We start from the raw sequence: 21,687 nt of genomic DNA, 5'->3' as shown, positions 1-21,687 counted from the left end.
CCCTCTTTGATGATTTCATTTAGACCATCATCATCTCTCACTTAAAAGGCTGCATAAATTCATACCCAATTCCCTGCCTTCCTTCATAATCTCCCTACAAATCATTCTCAACAGTGTTACTAAAATTGTCTTCAAGAATGCAAAAAGGATCATGTCTCCCAGTTATAAAAAGAAAATATCAAATTCTTTAACTTGGCACTGAAGATTCCTTGGGATTTGGACCCAGACAATCTCTCCAAATTCAGATCCTCCAAACTCAATCTCTGTTCCAGAAATAAAAGTCAAGACGTCAGACTACCTGCTCTGCCTTCTCAATCACTCATGTCCATGCTCTAACACTGGCTGGGGTACTCATCCCCTTCTTATTGGCCTGATTTCTTTAAAACTCTATCCAAATATTTCTTCATAGAGATATTTCATGTAGATCTCTTTCTTTATCTTGAGTTATGTCTTCCTCCTAGATTCTCTTATAGCATTCGTATCACGCCACATTATAATTATTCATTTGTTTCACCCACGCAAGCACTCTATAGGACTATAGAGATGAATAGGTCCACTCTATTCATTTCTATATTCCTATAAACTTGTACAGTCCATTGCAATTTCCATTATGGCTCCTGGGGGGCTGTTTGTTGAGGCCTCTTCCCCACCACTTGCAACACTGCAAGGACGCTGATGTTGAAGTTACTTAGCACCCTCCCAGGTCACGTAGGTTTATGATCCTCTTCATGGGGATGTTGGAAAGCAAACTGCAATCCCAACCACCTGTTCCTTTAATGAGAGAAGCCATTTGCTGTGGTTTGAATGTTTGTGTCCCCCCAAAGTTGATATATTGTTGAAATCCTGACCCTCAAGGTGATGATATCAGGAGGTGAGACCTTTGGGAGATGATTAGATCATGAGGCTGGAGCTCTCGTTAGTGGGACTAGTGCCCTTAAAAAAGAGGCACAAGAAGGCTCCCTTGCACCTTCAGCCATGTGATGTTACAGTGAGAAGACAGCCATCTATGAGGACGCGGGCTCTCACCAGACACCAGAGCTGCTGGTGCCTTAATCTTGGACTTCTCAACCTTCAGAACTGTGAGAAATACATTTTTGTTGTTTATAAGCTATCCAGTCTATGATATTTTGTTATAGCAACTTGAACAGATTAAGACAGCATTCTTTTTAACAAAAACAAATGAAAAAACTTACGCTGAGATAAAGACCCTACATATGAGTAAAGAGGTGGTCTCAGCTTTTGTACTCTGGGAAAAGTCACACAGCTCAGTTTTGAGAATAAATAATCATCCAATGAAAAAAAAAGTTTTTAAAAAACCCCCACTGTTTTCCATATAAGCCCCTATGTTTCTCTAGGCCAAGAACTAGGGCCATTTAAACATTTTTATATAAAAGGCACCTTACTAGGGAAAGATCAGGATGGATGGTCTATACCAGACAAGTATTGAGTAATTCCAAACCATCTTCCAGAGATTTTCTCTTATTGCCCTGAATCTGAGTCCTAGAATTTTATCTAACACATCTCTAGTTGTATTTAAATCACTTACAGTTTCTCAGACCCTTATTCCATCAGTTTTATTACTATTTATCTTCAGTGAAAAAAAATAAACATCAACGGCTTTTCCTTTACCTCCTTCCAAATTTCAAGTACAAAGTTCTGGTCTTCATAGGCAGCATGCAGAATTGGAAAATGATCTTTTTATTCGGGTAACTCTATTGTTCTCTTTAAAAGCATCCTTTTCAGAGGCAGTGAAACTAGTTGAGGATCTTCAGTCTGACAAACCTAGTTTCGATTCTGACTCTTCATGTAGGATCCTCTCAGACTTATGCCAACTTAATGAACCCATCCAACCCTAGTTTTCTCATTTATAAAATGGGAATAAGCATATTGACCCAGTAACAGACCCTGATGCTTCTTGTTTACTATCCCTCCCCAACTCCTTCTTTCTAAAAAGACTCTTGACGTTATTCGGATATTTAGCCTTCATTTATGTAGTCTCTTATCTCGAGTAAAGCCGACCCTCAAATATATGTCTAATTGTAATCTCACTTCCCTTTCCAGTGATTGTTTTAAGAATAGACATATGTATGTATGTCTCAATTCCTAACCCTCTCTGGACCCTGATGAAACTTTATTCAACACTGTGTTGAAATGTGTAATTGTCCCAAAGCTGTACATTCACTGGGCGGGTAAGGGGATGAAAAACATTTGCTAAACCGTCACACCACCCAGCCTCATTCTTCCATCTCTTCCAATTAATTATTGGCTCTTACAAATGCTAAAAACTGAAGCTCCCTTTGAATGTCATTGATTTCGGCTTAGGTTACGGGGTCGCCATAAAGTGGAGGAAGTTTGTCTGATTCCAGCTCCTGCTGGCTCTGCTGACGTGGAGGTGGGGGGAGGGTATGAGTGGAATGGGTGTTGGTAAGAATGGAGGGTTTGGCCAGTGACTACAGGTGTTTTTGTGTTTTCATAGATTTGTTTAAAGATTTAAAAAATAACTGCACAAGAATGATATTGTTTTGATGCCTCCTTTATCAAATTATGTATGTATGTATACATGCACACACATTGTTTGGACCCCATATCCTGCAGAATAATAACTCTATAAACGTTTTCCATGAGGGGCACATTCATCTCCCTGTGTTCTCATCAGGGCCCCCTCACATGGAGACACAGTGGTTGAAGCAATGGACCAGTCAGCTGTCTCTAACCCCTAAGGTTAGAGACATGGGCTGTGATAGCAAGAAATTCAGTTTGTTCCATTATATTTTAGTCATCACATTCTGTTGTCTATGTTGCTCTTTGACATTCTCTCTAAACATATACCTAAACAAATGTTCTAGGCCAACTTAGGTTATCATTATCTTCCAAATATATTATTTGGCCTTTCTTAACCTGAGTTCCCCTTCCACTCCCCCAGACCATCTCTGAGTGTTATTTTTGCTTCCGCACGTTTCTGAGTGTTCTTTGCAAAGCTGGTCCCTGAAGAGGATATCAGTAAAATCTTAGAAGTAACAATCTTGCCCTAAGCCCTGCCCCCTGAGAGTTGAAGTTATATAGAGCTGTCAGAGTGGGATAGGCCCAATGAGGGTCCTTAGCAGAGTCAAGCAAAGAATTCACCGAAATAGTAAATTATCTCGTACCTAGGAAAGGGGCTGTCTTGGCTGGAAACCAGAGCTCAGAACATGGGTGTAAGAGTTCACAGAAGTAGGGCATTTTCCGGGAGAGAGAACGGCTAAAGCTGAAAGGAGAGAAATGGAGGTGGGGGGAGAGGGAGAGAGAGAGAAACCCACCTTTAGGAAAGAGGGAACCAGTGTCAGTGCTGTGCTTTGGGAAAGATACCTGAGCAGTAGTGTTAGAAACTTGAGACCCAGTGATTGGGCTTCTCTGCAGCCTGCGTAGGGACTTGAAACAGTAAGAGTCATCTCAGACAGACGGACTTCAAGATCAAGCTTCAGTTTCAATACCTTAGGACAAGAAGAAGCAGTGGAAGTAGAGGACTAATCAAACTTGAAATTTTAAGCTAATTGGCATTTAGAAGCAAACACACTTCATTTGTGTCTGATAAGAATCTGGGGGTAATTTAAGGTAGACTCAAATCTTCCAATTATGGACTGTGGGTGCTTGGATGATTTCATCAGAAACTAAAGTAAAGCTAGCTATGACCCAGTAGGATTGTAGAAAATAAATAGGGGGATGTCAAACTATCTGTAGCTAAAATATATTTTGAGATCAAATTCATTTTCCACTTTAAGCAGAAAAAAGAAAAGGCAATTATAAAACCGTTGCAGTAGGTCCTCCAGCCAGTGAAAGAAATTGCTTGCCTACGAGAGGTACAACTTTAGGAAAGGTTCAAAGCTGGTTAACATGGTGTGAAGGTATGTATAAGACATATGTCACACTGTAAGGAAATGTGTTTTTAAAAATATTTAATAGAAGTATAGTTGATTTACAATGTTGTGCTAATTTCTGCTGTAGAGTAAATGATTCAGTTATACATATATATATTCTTTTCCATTATTGTTTATCACAGGATATTGAATATAGTTCCCTATGCTATACAGTAGGGCCTTGTTGTTTATCCATTCTGGGTGTACTAGTTTGCATCTTCTAATCCCAAACTCCCAGTCATTAAGGAAATGTGATTTTGAGGGAAAGAAGCCTGTAGAAATATTTCTGTGAAGTAGTCAGCAGTGAAGCCTCCATTATGCCAACACAACTGACCCTTACTGTCAGAATGCTAGGTTCGAGAAATTTTAAAAGTAGTGTTTTTTTTTTCTTTTTTTTGTATAATATGAACTTAGAAGGGTCTGCATCTGATAACTGTGCTATTGCAGAAGCAGTTTCACTTGAGAATGTGAAGCAAAACTCATAGTGGTGAAATATTATAGGTCAGAGCAAGTGGTCAACACAGAGGAAACTGCCTTGGACTAGAAGAAAATGCCTAGAAGATGTGTATTCAAGGAGGAGAAGGAGGCCATTGAAAACAGCCCACCTTTGTGAAAATACAGCTGGCATTTTGATTCCTTTTGGCTCTTCCAGTCCTATTATATTAAAAATGAAGACAAAACCTCTTTCACAATCTAGCGAAAATGCATTTTATTGTGGCATCACTCTTTCTTCCTTGTTCATAACATGTTTGTGCGGGAAGTAGAAAAAGTATCACGCTTCATAAAACCTTCAGGTTAAGATTATGCATACGATAGATTTTTCTACATCTGTGTGAGAAAAATGTGTGTTTTAGTGGTCCTCAGAAATTTGGGGATTAACAAATTCCTCAAGATATATTTTTCATGACAGTCAATGATCTTTTTTTTTTTTTTTTGGAAAAAAGGAAAAACCTAATTACTGATAAAGTAAATTTGCCTAAAGTGAAAATGAATGGTACCATTCAGTACTACCACAGCTTTGGTAAGAGGCTGCATTTCTGAATGATGATAAGGGGTCCATCTGAGTGTCTTAGTAGATTTTGTTGTGCTCTAATATGGACATTTTCTGAGCAAACCAATAGCTTTATGATTCTCTGCTATGTAGGAAGTTGAGTATCTATATATATGAAGAAGTGTTTCTCCTTACTTGAGCTTTGATAAGGTCATCCACAGATATCAGTTAAACTGTTTTATGTGAAGCAATTCTAGGGACCACCAACTTCTTAAAGGAATGGCCCTAGAACTATGAACATGATCCAGTCAGGGTACTAATCAATGTGGACTCACCACTGAAATATACTCAGGCATTTTAATTAGACACATTACATAAAAAGAGCTTATTTCAGTGTTACATAAAATTACTAATAAATGTGAACTGTAGATATCCACGGAAGCCAAATGGTCAGAGGCTGTCAGTTACTTTTAGGACGTTCCCCCCCCAAAATAAATAAATAATAAAAAGAAAGATGAAGAGAGAAAAGAAAAGAGAAAGAAATTGGACCCACTGATATGAGTCTACTAACCTAGAATTGGATTAATGAAGTTATGTGATAAATGTCTTCAAGGTCATTTATGTGGTCATATTATGTGGTATTCATTACCACATAACGCCCTGAATATCTTAAATACTTTTTTTTTTGCCATTAAATCATTTGCCTAACAAACACACAAAGGTAAGCAGCACCCCTGCACTTCTCAAATTATCTGGTTTTTTCCCCCAAGAGAACAAGTCTTTAAAAATAAATAAAAATGAATACACAGAAAATAAAAATGACATTCTTGGACGTCTTGGAAGCACCATATTGTAATAAAAGTTCCTATGCACTTAGTCTCAAATAATTTATTGATCTTGTCATGAACTGTATTACTTTTCAGACTTCCACTGGCCTGCAGACCAGACTTTAAGAAGCATTGCTTTAGATAATTTTTTTTTTTTTTTTGCTAAGACCTCCTGTGTGGAGTATGTGCATAATTACAGAGTGAATGCTAGAGAAATAAAGGTCATAATTATTCAGATTTTATATTAAGGAATGAATTTTCAATCACTTTTTTGGCATATCCAAGGAGTATGGATCTGACATTTTTAGGAGTGGAATGCTATCTAGGTAATGTTGTTATGTGACAAAAAACAAATACCTTCTTTTATAGCTTAATTTTATAAACTGATTTGTATGATAGTACATTGTGCCTTACAGTTTGGAAAGACCAAATTTTAATTATAACCAGAAGGAAAAAAATCTGATTAAGAAAGGGTGATCTTGTTATCCAGATCCTTGTTGGTAGGATAATAAGTTTTTCATCCCATCAGCATTAATAGACATGGTCCATAACCACACAGCACTTCATCCGACAGCTTATAATGACTCTGTAAGGTTCTCACCTTGGCTAAAAGCTTGTCGTGGTTTTATATTATCTCAAATTTGCTGCATTTCTACCCAAGTAATTCTATAATTGCTGCATAAATTTACATTTTAAGCTTAACATCAACTTAAACAGCTTTGAAACACCATTGATATTCAGGATGGTATCTAGCTCATAAGACAACAAAATATTTTTTGAGGCTCAGAAAATTATCCATCCATTTCTTCTATAAATTTATCATCTCAAACAATTATTGAGTCAGAATTATTTAATCTTTGCTTTTTTTTCCTTGAACTTCTTCACTCCTGCACTAGATAAAAGTTATTAAGGGTCTGTCCTCTTAAAAAATAGTAGATTTGGGATAACTAATTCATATATATATATATATGTTCAACATACTCCATATTTTAAAATTTTGTCTAAAGGAGACTAATATTTTACTTAACTAAATGATAATTCACTATTTATGAAAAATATGCACATGGACCTACCCTTTGGGCAAGTTTAAGTTGTAGGACAAACCACCTTTAAGAGAAATACTGAATAACCTTGAGCACACATTTTCGTCATCATAAATTAAGATATTAATGCATTCTGAAACTGTAGAGAAATTTGATTCTGGGATGGAATATATTTCACTATATTGTTGTCATTCTCCTCAGTACCAGTATAGTTATATAATATGTATGTATATGCATGTGCCTATATGTGTGTGTATAGGCAATTTCATCATACTACATGAACAAGCCTTTTAACCTCATATATTTGCCGTACTTCTGATGGAATCTATATAAAGTTTTAGCGGAATAATTCATGTAAAAATTCCACTGAAGTCACTTACACTGATCTTCATTTTAATTGTATACATTTTTCTCCGAACGTTTAAGGCACTGAATGTGTGATCTTGTTGCATACATTTATGTCTATTGATGCAATGAAAGGGTGAAATGGAAGAAATTCTGACGATCAATTCAGACTGTTTTCATTATTTAGTTATTATTCGTTGTATGGAAAACATCTTACCTTTTACACCAAAGCTTCTTAAAGGTAGTTGTTACCTCCTGGTTAATCCTGAACCTACTGCCTTGTACCTTCAGGAGGTCCCAATAAAACTTCTCTCACGGAAGTCATCACTGATTGCAGTTTCTAAACTCAGGGGTCGCTTTTCAGTTCTCAATTCATTTGAATAGTTTGTATTTAATTCTGTTTCTCCCTTGAAAGTCCCCCTTTTTTTGCTTGTATGGCACTTCTCGCTTTTACTTAAAAGTAAGTTTTCTTTCAACTGCTTCTACTTAGTGACATTTGAAGACATTTATTGATCGGTCCTTCAAGTGATGGTGTTCCATCCACAGGCGCTGTTCTTAGAATACTTTACTTCTTAGACACTCCTAAGAAATCTCATCTGCTTTCATGACTTTAATTCCCACACCTAAGAGGATGATAGAAAATTTCTTTATTGATAAGGAGAGACTAGGCTTTTCTATAGTAATAAGCTAGGCCCCAATATCTCAGTGTGTTAACTCAATAAAGTTTAAATAAACTTATCAGCTGGAAGTCAGCACTCTTTATGTCCACTCAAAGGAAATGGTAAATTACACATTCTCTTAAAACATCTTTGCAGATGAGACATAGATCAATGCTTATCACATTTTATTGACATGGCCTTGCTTTCCAACAAGGGGACAGGGATGTGTAATGCTGTGTGAAAAGAGCTGGAATATCTGTGAATAGTTCTAATAGTATCATGGCCTCCAACCTCAATCTCCAGTTCAGATCTTTTTTTTTTTTTAGATGCTAACCCTATCTTGTTATTAACTTTGTAATCAAAATTTAATGTTTTTGTTTTTATATTTAATCATTTTACTACTAAAAATCGTAACGATAATTCAATCAGAAAGTAATTTTCACACTTAGAACTTTATGGAAATTTTTACAGAGAAGTCTTATCTCCCAATGGTTACAAGACGTAACAAATTTACACTTAAAAAATACGCAAACTTTTTTTTGCCAGAGAAATATTTTAGTAGGCGACCTTAAAATTTTTTCAAGTACAGCAGTACATAATATTAAATATATTTTACAAAATAAGTAGAATAGAAATATTAGCTGAATAGAAAAAGTGTAAAATTCCTGACTCTCAAAGAAGCACTTGATCAGGTTTTTTTTTTTATTATTGTCACAAAAGTAACGGTCGTTGTCTTTATTTATTTAAAAAAATTTTTTTAACATCTTTATTGTAGTATAATTGCTTTACAATGGTGTGTTAGTTTCTGCTTTATAACAAAGTGAATCAGTTATACATATACATATGTTCCCATATCTCTTCCCTCTTGCGTCTCCCTCCCTCCCACCCTCCCTATCCCACCCCTTTAGGTGGTCAAAAAGCACCCAGCTGATCTTCCTGTGCTATGCGGCTGTTTTCCACTAGCTATCTGTTTTACGTTTGGTAGTGTATATATGTGCATGCCACTCTCTCACTTTGTCACAGCTTACCCTTCCCCCTCCCCATATCCTCAAGCCCATTCTCTAGGAGGTCTGTGTCTTTATTCCCGTATTGCCCCTAGGTTCTTCATGACCTTTTTTTTTTTTCTTAGATTCCATATATATGTGTTAGCATACAGTATCTGCTTTTCTCTTTCTGACTTACTTCACTCTGTATGACAGACTCTAGGTCCATCCACCTCACTACAAATAACTCAATTTCGTTTCTTTTTATGGCTGAGTAATATTCCATTGTATATATGTGCCACATCTTCTTTATCCATTCATCTGTTGATGGACACTTAGGTTGTTTCCATGTCCTGGCTGTTGTTAATAGAGCTGCAATGAACATTTTGGTATATGACTCTTTTTTTTTTTTTTGCGGAACACGGGCCTCTCACTGTTGTGGCCTCTCCCATTGAGGGGCACAGCTCCGGATGTGCAGGCTCAGTGTCCATGGCTCACGAACCCAGCCACTGTGAGGGATGTGGGATCTTCCCGGACCGGGGCATGAACCCACTTCCCCTGCATTGGCAGGTGGACTCTCAACCACTGCACCACCAGGGAAGCCCCATGACTCTTTTTTGAATTATGGTTTTCTCAGAGTGTATGCCTAGTAGTGGGGTTGCTGGGTCATATGGTAGTTCTATTTTTAGTTTTTTAAGGAACCTCCATACTATTCTCCATAGTGGCTGTATCATTTGACACTCCCACCAGCAGTGCAAGAGTGTTCCCTTTTCTCCACACCCTCTCCAGCATTTATTGTTTCTAGATTTTTTGATGATGGCCATTCTGACCAGTGTGAGATGATATCTCATTGTAGTTTTGATTTTCATTTCTCTGATGATTAATGATGTTGACCATTCTTTCATGTGTTTGTTGGCAATCTATATATCTTCTTTGGAGAAATGTCTATTTAAGTCTTCTGCCCGTTTTTGGATTAGGTTGTTTGTTTTTTTGATATTGAGCTGCATGAGCTGCTTGTAAATTTTGGAGATTAATCCTTTGTCAGTTACTTCATTTGCAAATACTTTCTCCCATTCTGAAGGTTATCTTTTTCTCTTGTTTATGGTTTCCTTTGCTGTGCAAAGGCTTTTAAATTTCATTAGGTCCCATTTGTTTTTATTTCCATTTCTCTAGGAGGTGGGTCAAAAAAGATCTTGCTGTGATTTATGTCATAGAGTGTTCTGCCTATGTTTTCCTCTAAGAGTTTGATAGTGTCTGGCCTTACATTTAGGTCTTTAATCCATTTTGAGTTTATTTTTGTGTATGGTGTTAGGGAGTGTTCTAATTTCATACTTTTACATATACCTGTCCAGTTTTCCCAGCAGCACTTATTGAAGAGGCTGTCTTTTCTCCACTGTATATTCTGGCCTCCTTTATCAAAGATAAGGTGACCATATGTGTGTGGGTTTATCTCTGGGCTTTCTCTCCCGTTCCATTGATCTGTATTTCTGTTATTGTGCCAGGACCAAACTGTCTTGATTACTATAGCTTTGTAGTATAGTCTGAAGTCCGGGAGCCTGATTCCTCCAGCTCCGTTTTTCATGCTCAAGATTGCTTTAACTATTCAGGGTCTTTCGTGTTTCCATACAAATTATGAAATTTTTTGTTCCAGTTCTGTGAAAAATGCCATTGGTAGTTTGATAGGGATTGCATTAAATCTGTAGATTGCTTTGGATAGTAGAGTCATTTTCACAATGTTGATTCTTCCAATCCAAGAACATGGTATTTCTCGCCATCTACTTGTATCATCTTTAATTTCTTTCATCAATGTCTTATAGTTTTCTGAATATAGGTCTTTTGTCTCCTTAGGTAGGTTTATTCCTAGATGTTTTATTCTTTTCGTTGCAGTGGTAAATGGGAGTGTTTTCTTAATTTCACTTCCAGATTTTTCATCATTACTGTATAGGAATGCCAGAGATTTCTGTGCATTAATTTTGTATCTTGCTACTTTACCAAATTCACTGATTAGCTCTAGTAGTTTTCTGGTAGCATCTTTAGGATTCTTTATGTATAGTATCATGTCATCTGCAAACAGTGACAGCTTTACTTCTTCTTTTCCGATTTGGATTCCTTTTATTTATTTTTCTTCTCTGATTGCTGTGGGTAAAACTTCCAAAACTATGTTGAATAATAGTGATGAGAGTGGGCAACCTTTTCTTGTTCCTGATCTTAGTGGAAATGGTTTCAGTTTTTCACCATTGAGGACGATGTTGGCTGTGGGTTTGTCATATACGGCCTTTATTATGTTGAGGAAAGTTCCCTCTATGCCTACTTTCTGTCATAAATGGGTGTTGAATTTTGTCAAAAGCTTTTTCTGCATCTATTGAGATGAATATATGGTTTTTCTCCTTCAATTTGTTAATATGGTGTATCACATTGATTACTTTGCGTATATTGAAGAATCCTTGCATTCCTGGGATAAAACCCACTTGATCATGGTGTACGATCCTTTTAATGTGCTGTTGGATTCTGTTTGCTAGAATTTGGTGGAGGATTTTCACATCTATGTTCATCCGTGATATTGGCCTGTAGTTTCTTTCTTTGTCTGGTTTTGGTATCGGGGTGATGGTTGCCTCGTAGAATGAGTTTGGGAGTGTTCCTCCCTCTGCTATATTTTGGAAGAGTTTGAGAAGGATAGGTGTTAGCTCGTCTCTAAATGTTTGATAGAATTCGCCTGTGAAGCCATCTGGTCCTGGGCTTTTGTTTGTTGGAAGTTTTTTAATCACAGTTTCAATTTCAGTGCCTGTGATTGGTCTGTTTATATTTTGTGTTTCTTCCTGGTTCAGTCTCAGAAGGTTGTGCATTTCTAACAATTTGTCCATTTCTTCCAGGTTGTCCGTTTTACTGGCATAGAGTTGCTTGTAGTAATCTCTCATGATCCTTTGTATTTCTGCAGTGTCAGTTGTTACTTCTCCTTTTTCATTTCTAATTCTGTTGATTTGAGTCTTCTCCCTTTTTTTCTTGATGAGTCTGGCTAATGGTTTATCAATTTTGTTTATCTTTTCAAATAATCAGCTTTTAGTTTTATTGATCTTGCTATCATTTCCTTCATTTCTTTTTCATTTATTTCTGATCTGATCTTTAGATTTCTTTCCTTCTGCTAACTTTGGGGTTTTTTTGTTCTTCTTTCTCTAATTGCTTTAGGTGCAAGGTTAGGTTGTTTATTTGAGATATTTCCTGTTTCTTAAGATAGGATTGTATTTCTATAAACTTCCCTCGTAGAACTGCTTTTGCTGCACCCCATAGGGTTTGGGTTGCCGTGTCTCCACTGTCATTTGTTTCTAGGTATTTTTTGATTTCCTCTTTGATTTCTTCAGTGATCACTTGGTTATTAAGTAGTGTATTGTTTAGCCTCCATGTGTTTGTATGTTTTTTCAGATCTTTTCCTGTAATTGATATCTAGTCTCATATCATTGTGGTTGGAAAAGATACTTGATACGATTTCATTTTGTTAAATTTACTAAGGGTTGACTTGTGACCCAAGATATGATCTCTTCTGGAGAATGTTCCATGAGCACTTGAGAAGAATATGTATTCTGTTGTTTTTGGATGGAATGTCCTGTAAATAAATATCAATTAAATCCATCTTGTTTAATGTTTCATTTAAAGCTTGTGTTTCCTTATTTATTTTCATTTTGGATGATCTGTGCATTGGTGAAAGTGAGGTGTTAAAGTCCCCTACTATGATTGTGTTACTGTTGATTTCCCCTTTTATGGCTGTTAGTATTTGTCTTATGTATTGAGGTGCTCCTATGTTGGGTGCATAAATATTTACAATTGTTATATCTTCTTCTTGGATCGATCCCTTAATCATTATGTAGTGTCCTTTTTTGTCTCTTCTAATAGTCTTTATTTTAAAGTCTATTTTGTCTGATATGAGAATTGCTACTCCAGCTTTCTTCTGGTTTCCATTTGCATGGATTATCTTTTTCCACCCCCTCACTTTCAGTCTGTATGTGTCCCTAGGTCTGAAGTGGGTCTCTTGTAGACAGCATATATACGGGTCTTGTTTTTGTATCCATTCAGTGAGTCTGTGTCTTTTGGTGGGAGTATTTAATCCATTTACATTTAAGGTAATTATTGATATGTATGTTCCTATTCCCATTTTCTAAATTGTTTTGGGTTTGTTATTGTAGGTCTTTTCCTTCTCTTGTGTTTCCTGCCTAGAGAAGTTCCTTTAGCATTTGTTGTAAAGCTGCTTTGGTGGTGCTGAACTCTCTCAGCCTTTGCTTGTCTGTAAAGGTTTTAATTTCTCCATCAAATCTGAATGAGATCCTTGCTGGGTAGAGTAATCTTGGTTGTAGGTTTTTCTCCTTCATCACTTTAAATATGACCTGCCACTCCCTTCTGGCTTGCAGAGTTTCTGCTGAAAGATCAGCTGTTAAACTTGTGCGGATTCCCTTGTGTGTTATTTGTTGTTTTTCCCTTGCTGCTCTTAATATGTTTTCTTTGTATTTAATTTTTGATAGTTTGATTAATATGTGTCTTGGCGTGTTTCTCCTTGGAATTATCCTGTATGGGACTCTCTGTGCTTCCTGGACTTGATTAACTATTTCCTTTCCCATATTAGGGAAGTTTTCAACTATAATCTCTTCAAATATTTTCTCAGTCCCTTTCTTTTTCTCTTCTTCTTCTGGGACCCCTATAATTCAAATGTTGTTGTGTTCAATGTTGTCCCAGAGGTCTCTGAGACTGTCTTCAGTTCTTTTCATTCCTTTTTCTTTATTCTGCTCTGAAGTAGTTACTTCCACTATTTTATCTTCCAGATCACTTATCCGTTCCTCTGCCTCCGTTATTCTGCTATTGATTCCTTCTAGAGAATTTTTAATTTCATTTATTGTGTTGTTCATCATTGTTTGGTTCCTCTTTAGTTCTTCTAGGTCCTTTTTAAACGTTTCTTGTATTTTCTCTAATTCCAAGATTTTGGATCATCTTTACTATCATTATTCTGAATTCTTTTTCAGGTAGACTGCCTATTTCCTCTTCATTTGTTAGGTCTGGTGGGTTTTTATCTTGCTCCTTCATCTGCTGTGTGTTTTTCTGTCTTCTCATTTTGCTTAACTTACTGTGTTTGGGTCTCCTTTCTGCAGGCTGCAGGTTCGTAGTTCCCATTGTTTTTGGTGTCTGTCCCCAGTGGCTACGGTTGATTCAGTGGGTTGTGTAGGCTTCCTGGTGGAGGGGACTAGTGCCTGTGTTCTGGTGGATGAGGCTGGATCTTGTCTTTCTGGTGGGCAGGTCCACATCTGGTGGTGTGTTTTGGGGTGTCTGTGGCCTTAGTATGACTTTAGGCAGCCACTCTGCTAATGGATGGGGCTCTGTTCCTGTCTTGCTAGTTGTTTGGTATAGGGTGTCCAGCACTATAGCTTGCTGGTCGTTGAGTGGAGCTGGGTCTTGGCGTTGATATGGAGATCTCTGGGAGATTTTTGACATTTCACATTATGTGGAGCTGGGAGGTCTCTTGTGGACCAGTGTCCTGAAGTTGGCTCTCCCACCTCAGAGGCACAGCCCTGTCGCCTGGCTGGAGCACCAAGAGCCTGTCATTCACACGGCTCAGAATAAAAGGGAGAAAAAAGAGAAATAAATAAATAAAATAAAATAAAGTAAAATAAAATAAAGTTACTAAAATAAAAAAATAATTATTAAGAAATAAATTTAAGAAGTAAAAACAAATAAATAAAAATGGACAGACAGAACCCTAGGAGAAATGGTGAAAGCAAAGCTATACAGACAAAATCACACACAGAAGCATACACATACACACTCACAAAAAGAGAAGAAGGGGAAAAATAATATATCTTTGCTCCCAAAGTCCACCTCCTCAATTTGGGATGACTTGTTGTCTATTCAGGTATTCCACAGATGCAGGTACATCAAGTTGATGGTGGAGATTTAATTCACTGCTCCCGAGGCTGCTGGGAGAGATTTCCCTTTCTCTTGTTTGTTCGCACAGCTCCCGGGGCTCAGCTTTGGATTTGGCCCCGCCTCTGCGTGTAGGTCGCATAAGGGCATCTGTGCTTTGCTCAGACAGGACGGGGTTAAAGGAACCGCTGATTCGGGGCCTCTGGCTTACTCAGGCTGGGGGCAGGGAGAGTCACGGAGTGCGGGGCGAGCCTGTGGCGGCAGAGGCCAGCGTGACGTTGCACCACCTGAGGTGCGCCGTGCGTTCTCCCGGGGATGTTGTCCCTGGATCACAGGACCCTGGCAGTGGCGGGCTGCACAGCCTCCCCGGAAGGGGGGTGTGGATAGTGACCTGGGCTCGCGGACAGGCTTCTTGGTGGAGGCAGCAGCAGCCTTAGCGTCTTATGCCCGTTTCTGGGGTCCGCGCTGTTAGCCACGGCCTGCGCCTGTCTCTGGAGCTCCTTTAAGCAGCGCTCTTAATCCCTTCTCCTCGCCCACCAGGAAACAAAGAGGGAAGAAAAAGTCTCTTGCCTCTTCGGCAGCTCCAGACTTTTCGTCGGACTCCCTCCCGGCTAGCCACGGTGCATTCACCCCCTTCAGGCTGTGTTCATGATGCCAGTCCTCTCCCTGCGCTCCGACCGAAGCCCGAGCCTCAGCTCCCAGCCCCACCTGCCCCGGTGGATGAGCAGACAAGCCTCTCAGGCTGGTGAGTACTGGTTGGCACCGATCCTCTGTGTGGGAATCTCTCCGCTTTGCGCTTCGCACCCCTGTTGCTGCGTTCTCCTCCGCGTCTCTGAAGCATCCCCCCTCTGCCACCTGCAGTCTCTGCCCGCGAAGGGGCTCCTAGTGTGTGGAAATCTTTCCTCCTTCACAGCTCCCTCCCACTGGTGCAGGTCCCGTCCCTATCCTTTTGTCTCTGTTTATTCTTGTTTCTTTTGCCCTACCCAGGCACATGGGGAGTTTCTTGCCTTTTGGGAGGTCTGAGGTCTTCTGCCAGCATTCATTAGGTGTTCTGTAGGAGTTGTTCCACCTGTAGACGTATTTCTCATGTATCTGTGGGGAGGAAGGTGAACTCCGTGTCTTAGTCTTCCGCCATCTTGAAGCTCCCCCAAATCTTTAGACTTGTGTATTTCTCTGTCTTTTGGAAACATATATATATATATATGTATACACTCCTTTATGAATTTGAAACACGTGTCTAAAATGGAACTCTTATTTTTTCACTTTTTTTCACTCACATTAGAGCATCCTCTTTTTATTTCCTGTCTCAGTGAATGGCATTGATTACCTATCTGGTTGCTTAAGCTGGAAACCTAGGAAACCATCCTAGACATTGCCTTCAGAGTGACCTATCTAAAATTAACTTCCTCACACAAAGTCCTTTACTTTGACACACTTTATAAATAAAATACAATTTAAGTCATTACTATGCAAACAAGGGCTTGTATTATCTTTGCTTGAATTATCTTAGAAAACTTAAGACCTACCAGTATACAATTCGCAATTTATGCTCTTGCCAAATTTAGCTATGGATTCTCTCTTGTTCCTGAAAATTTGTCGTGTTATGTTTTTGCCTTTGGCGTGAAGGTCTAGATGATCTGTCGCACAACTGTCTTCAACTGACTAATTCCCGCTGGCCTTTCCAGGCTCAGTACATGTTATTTTCTATGGTGAACCTTCTCTGACCTCAGATCTCCCTTCCAATCTAGTGCCACCTCTGCACACTCAACTCACCTCCTTTCTCTAATTTTACACACTTAGATAGCCATTTGTTAATCACAGATGTTTATTGAATACCTACCATAGAAATGGTCCCTTTTCCTCATAGAAAAATAGGCAGAATAACTTAGGGGTAAGTAAGAGAATACTCAATAAATAGTTAAAGAGAAAAGATGATTACATGCCAGGGTACAAATTTTAAGGAAATAAAGAGTTATGTGATAAAGAGTATCTGGTGGTATTTGGGAGTACTTAGTGATCAAGAAGCAGGTTCTCTGAGCAGACAATAGTTGAACTACCCATAACAGAATGAACCAGCTTCATAAAAATTAACACAGCCAGAGGTTATAAGGCATGAAAGACCTTGTTGCATTCAAGGAACAAGTTGGAGACTGTGTGGCTTCCTGGGTGAGCAAGAAAGAGAGTGGCTTGAGATAACTGCAAACTGATAAGCAGAGTAGTACTCGGTGGGGACTTGGTGGTCGAAGTGGGCTTTAATTAAGAGTAGTGAAGGCCCTTTGAAGGCATGAAATTGCAAGAGGTGTTGGTGAAATAATCTGATTAATAGTTTTGAAAACTTTATTCTTGCTTTTTTGTAGTGAGGCGAGAGACCACTTGGAAGTTGATTGTGTTGATCTAGGGGATAAAAAGGTCACGTACTTAGCATGTATCATCATATGTGCTATGGCCAGGATGGAGCACATCATAATGTTCTAAAATTTTCTATTACATCTATGCCTGTGAACTTCATGTGGGCAGAGTGTTGGCATCCCAGAGGTATAGCATAGTGACCCATGGATAAAAATCTCTTAATAAATATTTATTACATGAGTTAGTATATTAAAGAGAAGGAAAAGACCAAAGAGGAGTGAAAAAATTGTTGATACGTCTGAAGTGTGTTTTTATAATATGACATTGTTTTTCATATAAAACTGTACATGAACTATAAATTAAAAAATAATTTTGAAGAGCTGTTGGTTTACTTTTCAGAGAGAATTTCAAGAAACCCTTAAAATTTGCCTATGAAGTGGTCATTGGCTAGCTTTGGAAAGTTTACCTTTTTGTTCTGGGAGGGATTGTGAATAAGACAGAGCAGAGGGGCAGGTGTAAGGCTTGCATCTATGAAAAGCTTACAGTAGACTCACATGCCCCAAATAGTTGCTTTTTGTACATATAACAACTCATGGGTTTGTAAGCAGCTCTTTAAAAAAAATTAAACTATTATTGATTTACAAAAACATAGTTATTCAAGGTTTTTATAGACTTTATACCATTTAAAGTTATTATAAATATTGGCTATATTTCCCTGTGCTGTGCAGCATATCTTTGTATTTGATTTTGTAAGTAAGTAGTTTGTACCTTTTAGTCTCCGCCCCTGTCTTGCCCCTCCCCATTCCTCTCCCCATGGTTACCACTAGTTTGTTCTCTATATTTGTGAATTTGTTTCCATTTTGTTATAGTCATTCGTTTTATTTTTTTAGATTCCACATATAAGTGATAACATACAGTATTTGTCTTTATCTGACTTACTTCACTAAGCATGGTACCCTCCAGGTCCATCCATATTGTTGCAAATGGCAGATCTTCAACCAGCATTTTTTCTGTTTTTCTTTTTCTTTCTTCTTATTCCTTTTTTTTTTTTTTTTTTTTTTTGCGGTACGCGGGCCTCTCACTGCTGTGGCCTCTCCCGTTGCGGAGCACAGGCTCCAGACGCACAGGCTCAGTGGCCATGGCTCACGGGCCCAGCCGCTCCGCGGCATGTGGGATCTTCCCGGACCGGGGCGCAAACCCGTGTCCCCTGCATCGGCAGGCGGACTCTCAACCACTGCGCCACCAGGGAAGCCCTCTTCTTATTCCTTTTAAAGTCGATCCACTACTAGGCATTTCTATCAAAATGATTTAATTGGTCATTTGTATGAAATTAGAACTGGATAGGTTGTTAGACTGAGACAAGGTCATAAGATTGGAATCAAACGAAATGTACTCTTTAAGGATAAGTGTGGACTTGAAGTGAAGAGGTTCATAGAACAAATCAGATTAATAAGGAAAGCACATCAGAATGTTTAGTGATGTGGAGGCATTGAATGCAGAAAATCCCACACCTACATGCAAGAAAATTGTATGCTTCTTGAAGAAATTGATTGTATCTGTGGATTATTGCATCTTTGACAATTTCTGGTTTATTCACAAGCACTAAAAAATATTTGTTGAATTAAATTTGGAGATGAGAAGGACCTATGAGGATGCTTGGTCTTATTTGATCTTAATTTTAGGAAAATGGCAGTAATTTCAGAAGTAAAAAGAGGCTATAGTTATAGTCTGATGTTTGAGAGGAAAAGTAATACAGAGTAAAGCAATGGGCACAGAATAACTTAGTGAGTTTTGCACCACTGCTAAAAATTAGAAAAGTGAATTAGGAAACAGTTTGAGGATAAGAGGAAAGATTTAATGAAGTGGAATAGATAGTAAAGGAAATAAATAAAAGGTAAAGGAATTTTCAAGGCGATGAACATAGATTTTGGACAGTCAAGGGTAAATATTGATATGTGAAGAGGAAAGAAACAGTCAATTGTTGAAAAAATTTAGAATGTTTTTAAAAATATAAATTACTCCTCTAAATCTGATCAACATTATTAAATATTCTGCATTCTTAGAAAAAAGAAAGAGACATGGGTTTTTGATATATCATATAGTTATGAACATTTTGGAGATACAGTCATAACCTTTTTATTGCACTTTGCTTTATTGTGCTTCGCGCACTGCATTTTTTTTTTTTTAAAGATAGAAGGTTTGTGGTCACCCTGCAGCCGTCAAGTCTATTAGCGCCATTTTCCCAACAGCATTTGCTCAATTTGTATCTCTGTGTCACGTATAGCAATTCTTGCAGTATTTAAGCTTTTTCATTATTATAATATTTGTTTTGGTGATCTGTGATCAGTGATCTTTGATATTACTGTTGTAATCGTTTTGGGGCACCACGAACTGTGTCCGCACAAGTCTGCGAACTTAGTTGATAAATGTTGTGTGTGTTCTGAGTGCCCCACTGACTGGCCATTCCCCCCATCTCTCTCCCTCTCCTTGGGCCTTCCTATTCCCTGAGATACAAAATTAGGCCAATTAATAACCCTACAATGTCCTCTAAGTGTTCAGGTTAAAGGAAGAGTCTTATGTCTCTCACTTTAAAAAGCTAGAAACGATTAAGCTTGGTGAGGAAGGTATGTCGAAAACCGAGATAGGCCAGAAGCTAGTCCTCTTGTGCAAACAGTTACCCATGTTATTAATGCAAAGGAAAAGTTCTTGAAGGAAAGTAAAAGTGCTACTCCAGTGAACACTCAAATGATAAGAAAGCAAAACAGCCTCACTGCTGATACGGAGGAAAGTTTTATCTGTCTGAAATGAAGATCAAACCAGCCACAACATTCCCTTAAGCCAAAGCCTAATCCAGAGCAAGGCCCTAACTCTCTTCAATTCTATGAAGGCTAAGAGAGGTGGGGAAGCTGCAGAAGAAAAGTTTGAAGCTAGCAGAGGTTCGTTCATGAGGTTTAAGGACAGAAGCCGTTTCTGTAACATCAAAGTGCAAGGGGAAGCAGCAAGTGCTGATGATGGAGAAGCTGCAGCAAGTTGTCGAGAAGATCTAGCTCAGATCGTTCGTGAAGGTGGCTACACTAAACAACACATTTTCAGTGTACACGAAACAGCCTTATATTGGAAGAACATGTCATCTAGGACTTCCATAAACTAAAGAGAAGTCAGTGCCTGGCTTGAAAGCTTCAAAGGACAGGCTGACTCTTTTATTAGGGGCTGATGCAACTGGTGACTTTAAGTTGAAGCCAGTGCTCATTTACCATTCTGAAAATCATAATGTTCTTAAGAATTATGCTAAATCTCCTCTGCCTGAGCTCCATCAAGGAACAACAAAGCCTGGGTAATAGCACATCTGTTTACAACATGGTTTACTGAATATTTCAAGCACGCTGTTGAAACCTACTGCTCAGAAAAGATTCCTTTCAAAATACTGCTGCTAATTGACAACATACCTGGCCACACAATGAACAAGATTCTTGCTTGTTTTCATGCCTGCTAACACAACATCCAATCTGCAGCCCATAGATCAAGGAATCATTTTAACTCTCAAGCCTTACTATTTAAGAAATACGTAATGTAAGGCTACAGCTTGCAGAGATAGTGATTCCTTTCATTAATCTGGGCAAAGTAAATTGAAAACCCTCTGCAGGGGAAGGTTTTCTAGCTGCCATTAAGAACATTTGTGATTCATGGGAAGAGGTCAAAATATCATTAACTCAGTTTGGAAGAAGTTGATTCCAACCCTCATGGATGACTTTGATGGGTTCAGGAGTTCAGGTGAGGAAGTAACTACAGATGTGGTGGAAATAGCAAGAGACCTAGAATTAGAAGTTGATTCCAACCCTCATGGATGACTTTGATGGGTTCAAGAGTTCAGGTGAGGAAGTAACTACAGATGTGGCGGAAATAGCAAGAGAACTAGAATTAGAAGCGGAGCCTGAAGATGTGACTGAATTGCTGCAATCTTGTGATAAACCCTTAACAGATGAGGAGTTGCTTCTTATGGATGAGGAAAGAGAGTGGTTTCTTGAGATGGAATCTACTCCTGGTGTAGACACTGAAGATTATTAAAATGAAAACACAGGGTTTAGAACATGACATAAACTTATTTCATAAAGTAGCAGCAGGGTTTGAGAGGACTGACTCCAATTTTGAAAGAAGTTCTACCATGGGTAAAATGCTGTCAAACAGCATGGCGTGCTACAGAGAAATCGTTCGTGAAAGGCAGTCAATGGATGTGACAGACTTCATTGTGGTCTTATTTTAAGAAATGGTCACAGCCACCCCAGCCTTCCGCAGCCACTACTCTGATCAGTCAGCAGCATCAATATCAAGACAAGACTCTCCACCAGCAAAAAGATTATGACTCGCTGAAGGTTCAGGTGGTTGACATTTTTTCGCAATGACCTATTTTTTAATTAAGGTATTTACATTGGCTTTTTTTAGACATAATGCCATTGCACAATTAATAAACTACAGCATAGTGTAAATATAACATTTATATGCACTGGGCAACCAAACAATTCATGTTATTTACTTTATTGTGATATTCACTTTATTTCAGTGGTCTGTAAGCCAACCCACAATATCTCCAAGATCTGTCTGTAGTTTAAAACTGTCAAGAGCCAAATGATACAATCTCTCATTCAGTGATATTCAGAGGAATCATTTGGCTTCATGTCTCGAAGTTTTATAAGATGAAATT

Source organism: Lagenorhynchus albirostris, chromosome 2 (assembly GCF_949774975.1).
Source record: "Lagenorhynchus albirostris chromosome 2, mLagAlb1.1, whole genome shotgun sequence".
Lineage (NCBI taxonomy): Eukaryota > Metazoa > Chordata > Mammalia > Artiodactyla > Delphinidae > Lagenorhynchus > Lagenorhynchus albirostris.
The sequence above is the reverse complement of the archived record's forward strand: the minus strand, read 5'-3'. Positions refer to the sequence as shown.